Source organism: Panthera onca, chromosome D4, assembly GCF_046562875.1.
Source record: "Panthera onca isolate mPanOnc1 chromosome D4, mPanOnc1 haplotype 2, whole genome shotgun sequence".
In the NCBI taxonomy this organism is placed as follows: domain Eukaryota; kingdom Metazoa; phylum Chordata; class Mammalia; order Carnivora; family Felidae; genus Panthera; species Panthera onca.
In genome coordinates, this window is record NC_138351.1 from 40917819 (window position 1) to 40926100 (window position 8282).

Consider the following 8282-nt stretch of genomic DNA (forward strand, 5'->3'; position numbering starts at 1 on the left):
GCTCTGTCCATGCACTGATCTTTTTGGAGTCCCTGGAAAGTAGCAGGGCACCTGACACTAAGCAGGCACCTGCAAACATTTGGAGTGAGAGGGGAGGAAAAAAGGAGGGGATGCTGATGGCCACGTCCTATTTCCTTTTTACTACAAACATACAATGGCATAAAATGTCACTGGGGAAGAGGATGGGGCTGAGTTCTCACTTTCAGATGTTGTCAAATGAGGACTTTCGCATGAATGAGGAATCACTTCCTGTTTCTCCCAATCCCTGTTGGTTGGTCTAATCTAAACTCAGTTTCCAGGAATTAGACTGCTCCTGACCAGTCCCAAGAAATAACCCAGCTCAGTTCAGCTTGAGTCAGCTTAGCCCATCCCCAGAAGCAGAGCATCCTGGGAGGCTGGTAAAGAATTAAGAAGAGGGGCACCTGGGTGGCCCAGTCTGACCTTGGCTCAGGTCATGATCAGGTTTGTGGGTTCGAGCCCATGTTGGGCTCTCTGCTGTCAGCACAAAGCCCGCTTCAGATCTACGGTCTCCCTGTCTCTCTGCCCTTCCCCTTCTCACATGTGGATTCTCCCTCTCTCTAAAAAATAAATAAACATTAAAAAAAAAAAGAAGAAGAAGAATTAAAAAACAGCACTGGGTTGAAAGTTTCTAAGACAAACACTGCTTGGCCATGTGGGGTCAGGTCAGACCACACATCCCAACACATGGAGGTGGGGAACATGGCATGTAGGCGCCTTTGCCCAACTCCCTTCCTCACTCACGGGAACGGAAAGGCAAGGATGGAAAGAGGAGCAAGGAAACAAAGATAAGGGTGGTGGGAAGGCTGGTTAAAAGCCCTGGTTTACCGGCCAAGCATGCAAAGCCATGTTGCATATAGCTTACATTCAACATCAGCTGAAACTCAAGTTTAGTATTTAGCTATGAGGTTTAATATTAACCAAGTACGTGGCAAGAATTTAATTGCCAAGGACAACACAGACCAGCGCTTCTCCAAGTATGATCTCACCTACTGCAGAATCACCCAGGTGAATTCCCAGCCCCTCCCCAGGCCGAAAATCCTCTGGGGGCGTGGCCCAGGCACCTGCCTTTCAGCAAGCACCCAAGTGGCACTCTGAGCTCTGAGAATCCCTGGCGGAGAGAAAGAGCAAAGGTGGTTAACATTTTCCTAGAATCGGACTGAAGGTGCATTTATCAAGTATAGGCAGGGGACTGGGAAGCAATTCTTCAAGCTTTAACTAAAGCTAGGAATGGTGGTGTCAGTTTTCCAGAGCAGAAACCTGAGGCGCATTTGGGTCACTAGGTCTGGTCTTTGAAGCAGCCCTGAAGAGGTTAATCTCTCCAGCAAGATTCCCAGGCCATAAACTCCAACCAGCCCCGGAAATGCTCTTTTGAAGCTTTGTAATTCACACCAGGCAACAAGACTGAGCACAAGAGTTTAAAAAAAAAAAAAAGAAAAGAAAAGAAAAAAAAAAAGCAGAAAGGAAAATTAAGTGCCTGGGAAGTTATTTCTGTGACCCAGATGAAAACTACAAGAAGCTATTCACTATAGCACGAAAGTCTCTGGACCAAATCTGGGTAATGAGCAGAAAGAACTTAAAAATCAGTCCAAAACTTCGGAACAATATGATTTCTTTGCCTCTCCAACACTCCCTCTCATCCTCATAAAAATAGAAACCATGCTTTTAAAAATATATATGCAACTATAACTAAACTAAAGCAAGGTATCCAAAAATCATCTCATGCAAATTTCTATCTCTTTATACTGTGAGAATATTATCTGCAGTGTTAATTTTTTCATCATTTCCCTTTGCCATTTCATTTAGCTGAGAAGAAACATTCTGATGGGGGGGGAGGTGGGGCTGGATTACAAAATTTAAAATGGTGATTTCATTGGTGAGTGCCATTGGGATGGATTCAGAAGAGAGTTATAAACCATGTTACATAATAAAGAGAGTCCCATCTTGAGCATATGGCTTTGTAACAGTGCGAACTGCCACCTTCTGAGTTTCCATGAGAATTAAACTTTTGCAAGCCGACTCTGCATACTTCTCGCATGGTTACTGGAAGGGATTGCCACCACGCAAACAACCTCTGGGGCATTCTGCTACCAGAACATTCACAGTCAGGCTGAGAGGAAGTACATAAAGCAGATACTTACAGGTAGTGGTTTTCCTTTCCAAGCTAAAAAGCTAGAAACCCTCCAACCCGAACCCCGGCGGGCGGTAAGAGTCACTGACCTGGTAATCTCTGGTTTAAAGGGTTTTGGGGGGGGGCGGGGCGCGGAGGACAACAACCCAGGAAAGGAAAGAGCTGAAATTCCAGTCTTTCAGGTCAGCTGAGTTTGAGCTTTCTTTGTGCTAAAAATCCATGAACCCACCCCACAGGAAAATAGAGACTTGAAGTTCACATACTCACTCCACCGTCCTTGCTGGTCCTCTCCAAGGCTGCTGCTGCTGCTGCTGCTGCTGCTGCTACGGAAACTTCCCGACTGCCCAGCCTCAGGACTCCCCCTGCGAAGGGCATGATAAAGGATGCCTGCGGTGCCTGCGGGGAGCCCGACCTCCCTGGCGGAGAGCCACGGCTCTCCAGTCCCTTCTGCTGGTCGGGGACCCGCGGGGACAAAACTGCGCTTTTGTGAATCAGGTCGCTTGCTCCTCTGCCTACCCTCTCCCCAGCGTCCCCTTCCACTATTAGTTCTGTACTAACTGCTCCGCCACTGGCTGAGCCCAAGCCGCCTCTCCCGCCCGCAGCACACAAGCACACCAGCTCACACACATGCAGCACACGCACGGACACACACACACACACACACACACACACACACACACACGACATGTACCCCGTTGCCCAAAACACACCTCACCCGGGCGCACCCAGGCTGCCCACACACATCCCCACACACCGACACATTCACGTCCATGCACACATATTCACACGCCCTCACACACGTGTGTGTGCCTACTTACACATGTCACATACACACACACACACGCTAAGACCCACCCCCACGCATATTGACACACGCACACATGCTAACACCCACCACCTGCAACCTCCTACACTTTTCTCCCCGGCCCTTCAAACTCTTCAGACACTTTTTGTTTTTTCCTGAACCGCTTTTCTTCAAACAAATCCTTCGGAAAGGTTTTTATTCAAAGTCAGACAAGATGCTCAGCATTCAGAAAGGAGGAGGCAGGGGAACAGGGCGGGGGGTGGGGGGGGGGGGCTTTAACTTTTGCCACAGCCTTTAAAGAAAAAGAGGAGCTTCAGTTTTGAAGCACCACCTTAGTTCATCAGCCTACAAGGCTTTTCACGTGTTTGATTCTTTTTCAAGATTCACCAAAACTCCATTAACCTCATCTCATTTACGGAGAGTTCATGACCCCACCGATTCAGCTGGATCCCAGGTCAAGAAATGTCCCTCAGAAATTCATTTCATTAAAGCTGCCAGGGTTCAGTGGGTGGGTGGAAATTTGTTCCCTAACAACTGCATAATAAAGTGCGTTCCTGTATTTCATCTCCACCAGAAAAAAAAAAAGTAATGGCATACCATCTGTCCTAACTTCTAAATTGACCATAAATAGAGACGTTGAAGTAGTATCTCACTTTGGGGGTAATGTTTATATTGAGGCATGTCTGGATATTCTAAACTTTAGCCAAAAGCACATGGCCCTATAAATCCAGTCCAACCTATATTGTGGTTCCCCTTAACAAGGTCACCACACCGTGCCTCCTTCCTTGGGAACAATAAGAAGAGAGAAGGAAATTGAAAAGGAAGGAAAGAAAACTACACGAGGAAGGAAAGAGTGGAAGGAAAAAATGCAAAAGACGGAAAAACAATTCTTTTCTTTTACATAGACTTTATGGATACATATACACTTATGTGAAGTCACTAGAAATCGAAAATCTTCAAAAATCTCTTGATTCATCCCATTTGCTCTGATAATAAATGGGTGAAGCTTCTTGAAGAAACACTAAACTCTATATAAGTAAACAAACAGTGTTTGCTAAACACTATCAGTAAACAAAATATAGTGACAATGTATGACTCGTGTACTAATCCTGAAAGGGCAAGATAAAATGCCTTATTAATGATGACGGTTAGGAAACACGGTGTGATAGACAATTTGGTTCTCAGATTGAATTTAAAAATGTACCAGCTTGTGAATATCTTAACTGCAAAGAAATGAAGATGATCCTAAACACTATTAATTGAGACACGAAATCCATTTGGTAAAGGAATGGCAGTAGGTAGTTGCGTGCATACGCTTCTCCTAATGTCTGGGCTAAATAAAGTTTACGGATTAGTCTAGAAACAGAAATCAATGCTTTACATCACTCCGATGAGGAGAAAATACCTGCAGCATTCTAAGCAAAAATTAACAAGCAAACTTAGATGGAAACGCATTTCAAAATGTCTGCAGGAAATGCAATTTTCTTTAGGTTTAAGTAGTATACGGATGATGCTTGGCCTAACCTTATGCTAAACTTCTTCTAGAATAGACAGAGATAGAGTTAGGCTAGCCAAAATATCTTGAAATCTGAAGTGCCTGCTTACACATATAAGTCACTCTTTCTCTCAAATCTCCCACAAATGGATAGGGGCTGTTGAAATAATACCATTATCAACTTTAACGAAGTACTCTTCAAACGTGTTGAAACGCAAAGCCAAAGGTTTAAAAAGAACAGGCAAAGGAACAACAAAGAACTCTTCTAAAAGCATGTGCTGTTGTGCTGAAACAAAATGCATTTTAAAGAATTCATTCTATTTCTAACCTTAGGGCTGGAGTGACGTGAAAAACATAAAGTGCCTTGGAGATGAGCTCGTGTTGGAGACTAGCACACCCTTTTGGACTGTACCATGTATAATTTTGGCTGAACTGTTTAGAATATAGCATTCTCTGAGAAGAATGCAAACATCCGCACCAACAACTCACATAAGAGAATTAGGAGTCTGGCTATGAAACATTGCCCGACGGCACCAAGCACCTTGCCTGGGACAATGGTTTTCCCCTGAGTCTATAAAACTCACTGACCATGGGGAGCAGAGCTGCAACGAGACTTTTAGTCCAGGGGTGGAAGGGTCATGCTTTAAACAGATCAACCTAAAACCAAAAACGTAAACAAAATCAAAGCAAAATAAAATACCCTGTACAGCAGGAGAGAACAGAAACACCACCCAGCAAGGGTGTTTGAGGCAGCAGCTTGCTGAGTTCAGGGTTCAAAACTGAAAAGGGGAATGAAATAACCCCTCAGCGAGGCAAGAAGAGCAGGAGAGCCGCGAAATCAGAAAAGCGTAGACTGATATCATTCTTAAATATAAGTGCCTGGGGCGCCTGGGTGGCTCAGTCGGTTAAGCAGCTGACTTCAGCTCAGGCCATGATCTCCCAGTCTGGGAGTTCAAGTCCCGCATCAGGCTCTGTACTGATAGTTCAGAGCCGGGAGCCTGCTTCCGATTCTGTGTGTCCCTCCTCCGCTCACGCTCTGTCTCTCTCTCCCTCTCTCAAAAATAAATAAACATTTAAAAGAGTAAGTACAAAATCCTAAATAACATATTTTACGAATTTAGCCTAGCTATGTATTTTGAAAGATGTTATAACCAATATGGTTCCTTTCAGCATTGCAAGGATGGTTCAAAATGAACACATCTAGTAGTTTAATAACATTAAAGGAACCAAAAAGACCACACTATTGTCTTAATAAATGCGGAAGAGTGGAACTCGGTAAAATTCAACGCTCATTCACTAAAAAACAAACAACCAAAGCCATAATTAGCCAACTAGGAATAGAATGGAAGTCTTTTCACATGATCAAAGACATCTACAGAAATCTTATGCCTCGTGGTAAAAATTTTGCAACCACTAGAGAAGGAGCAGGACAAAAATGCCTGCTACGTTCCCCACCATCCAACACTGGGTAGGAAATCCTAACCAATACAGTAAGTCAAGAATGAAAAATAAGGCATGAGGATTGGCAAGGAAGAAAATAACCGTATTATTTGTCAAAGATATGAGTCTCCTTATAAAATATCTATTAAAGATCTTCTGAATGAGGGTGCTGGAAGAGGGTGACCCCAAGGGGAGAGACACTGAAGGGACAGACTTTCCAGAGCACATACTAAGTAATCCACGTGTTAACAAAGGAATCCTTCTCCCAGCACTTTATTTTATGTCTGGAGCCCACAGTCCCACTGGAGATCTGAAAGAATTAATGATCTCAGTCCTTTCATTTTATGAACGCCAGTACTCAAACCACGTGCTTTACTGAGTCCATCACATTTGCCCACCAAATTCCTGCAGGAAATCAGAATAAACTGACTCATTCCATTCTACTGTGGCCTCACAACTGAAAATCAAATAGGCAATGCATTTTTCTCGTTAATAATTAACTTGAACACGGCTCCAAATGCTAGCATTAAAGTCAACCGAGATTAGGATTTTCTCACACACGTTAAAAACATGAAAAGATCATCAGGAATCCTTGTTATGTCCAACTTTTATAGGAAAATGGAAAATGCACCAAAGGCAACATAAGCAATTTAATTTTAAGATGTGTTGCTTTTCAGCTATCTTTGTGAGATTTGGGAGTGATTTGGTCCTTCAGAGCTTAGCACCAGGAACAATCTTCTCTTTCCAAGCATAACATAAGGAGCTGGGAGTCTTCTCTTATTGACTCTGAAAAAAAACCTCCTAATTCCAGCTCTCTCAAAAGATGATGAATTTTGCATCATAAAGAATCAAAATAAAAAGAGTTGTTACATTAAAGCAAAGCAAAACAAAACAAAACAAAACTCACAGCAACCTAGCCCAAGTCAGAATACTGTCTGCTCTGAAAGTAGCAACAAACCCACAGGCAAAAGATGCTTCTCACATCGTAGAAGTAAATGGCGCAAATCTAACAAAATCCCAGACTTTTTAGAAAGATGAGGCTGAAGTCACACACTGAATGTGTCTCAGATGAATCAGAATGAGCTGATCGATTAAATTATCTGCACCAAGGATTACTGAACCTTAGTATAAGCTAGGTTCTGTGCAGATCATGGGGGGGACAGAGATGGGTAAGACCTAGTGCCTGCTCTCAAAAATCTTACAATGCAATATAGGGAAATACTGTATAATGGGATGTGATTAAAGACAGCTAACAATTATTGAACATGTACCCCCTTCTGTACATGTTTACATATAGGCAGTTATTAACTCATTTAATCCTGACAACTCTCATACCTTGAGTGGATCCAGGGGCTCAAACTATATATCAGTTCTGTCTCCTTCCGTTGACCAGCTCTGGTTTGCTTCACTCTGTATATTAACCTTATTTTCTCCTGGTTCATACAAGCTTTTTCTTTTTCTATTTATTTATTTTTTTAGCTGAAGCAGAGTGGACATGTAATATTAGTTTCAGGTGTACAAGACAGTGATTCAACATTTATGTACATATTATGAAATGCTCACCCTGATCTGTGTAGTTGTGCAGGCTTTTTCGTGAGAAAGAAGACAGCCAGCGGCCCAGGCCTGCATTCCTATGGCTTGGAATCCAAAAGGAAGAGAGTAATTTTCCATATCAGTTTTAGCAGAAAAATCCGAGGGCGACTGGGGAAGAAGTGGGAGTTTTAGATGTTGACACATCGGGACAATGTGGAGTGAGGGGACATTTTTCCAAATGGGAACACGGGGAGAGGATGAGGAAGCAGCTGGGCAGGACAGGCAGGCACCATGAGAGAGGTCTAGTTCGATCTTTGAAGCAGTAGGGAGCCCCTGGAAGTTGTTTTTTAATTGAATATATTTGCTATGAAACACTGTGTAAATTTAAGGTGCACAGCATGTTGATTTGATGCATTTATATACTGCAATATGATTGCCATTGTAGTGACAATTAACACCTCCACCATGTTACATAATTATCCTTCCTTTTGGAGGTTTGGAATAATTAAGCTCTGGTCTCTTAGCAAGTTCGATGATTATAATAGAATATTGTCTATAACTGCTCTAAGATCTCTGGGGCTTAAAAAAGAGGTGAGATATCAAGCCAGGAAAAGACATGGAGGCAATTTAAGTACATATTACTAAGCCAAAGAAGCCATTCTGAGAAGGCTACACACTATACTAATACAAGCTATATGACATTCTAGAAATATAAAGACAGTAAAAGATCAGAAGTTGGGGGTAGGGAGAAATGAATAGATGTAGCACAGAGAATTTTTAGAGCATTAAAACCACACTGTATGAAACTTTAATGGTAAATACATATCTTTATAAATTTGTCCAATACTCAGAATGTACAA

General features: G+C 42.7%; 1 protein-coding gene across 11 annotated transcripts in view; it reads right to left on the reverse strand.

Moving 5' to 3' along the window:
• The window catches only part of FREM1 (FRAS1 related extracellular matrix 1), a 165811-nt gene extending 162747 nt beyond the window's left edge, over nt 1–3064 (reverse strand). For 2 of the 11 annotated variants that reach the window (XM_078436796.2, XM_078436794.2), the window contains exon 1: nt 2413–2815. The gene's annotated coding sequence lies outside the window, so the exon portion shown is untranslated. Of the gene's footprint in view, nt 1–2412 lie in introns of all 11 variants that reach the window. The other 9 variants (XM_078436795.2, XM_078436792.2, XM_078436799.2 and 6 more) reach the window with 6 other exon arrangements.
• Nucleotides 3065–8282: the final 5218 nt, after the last annotated feature.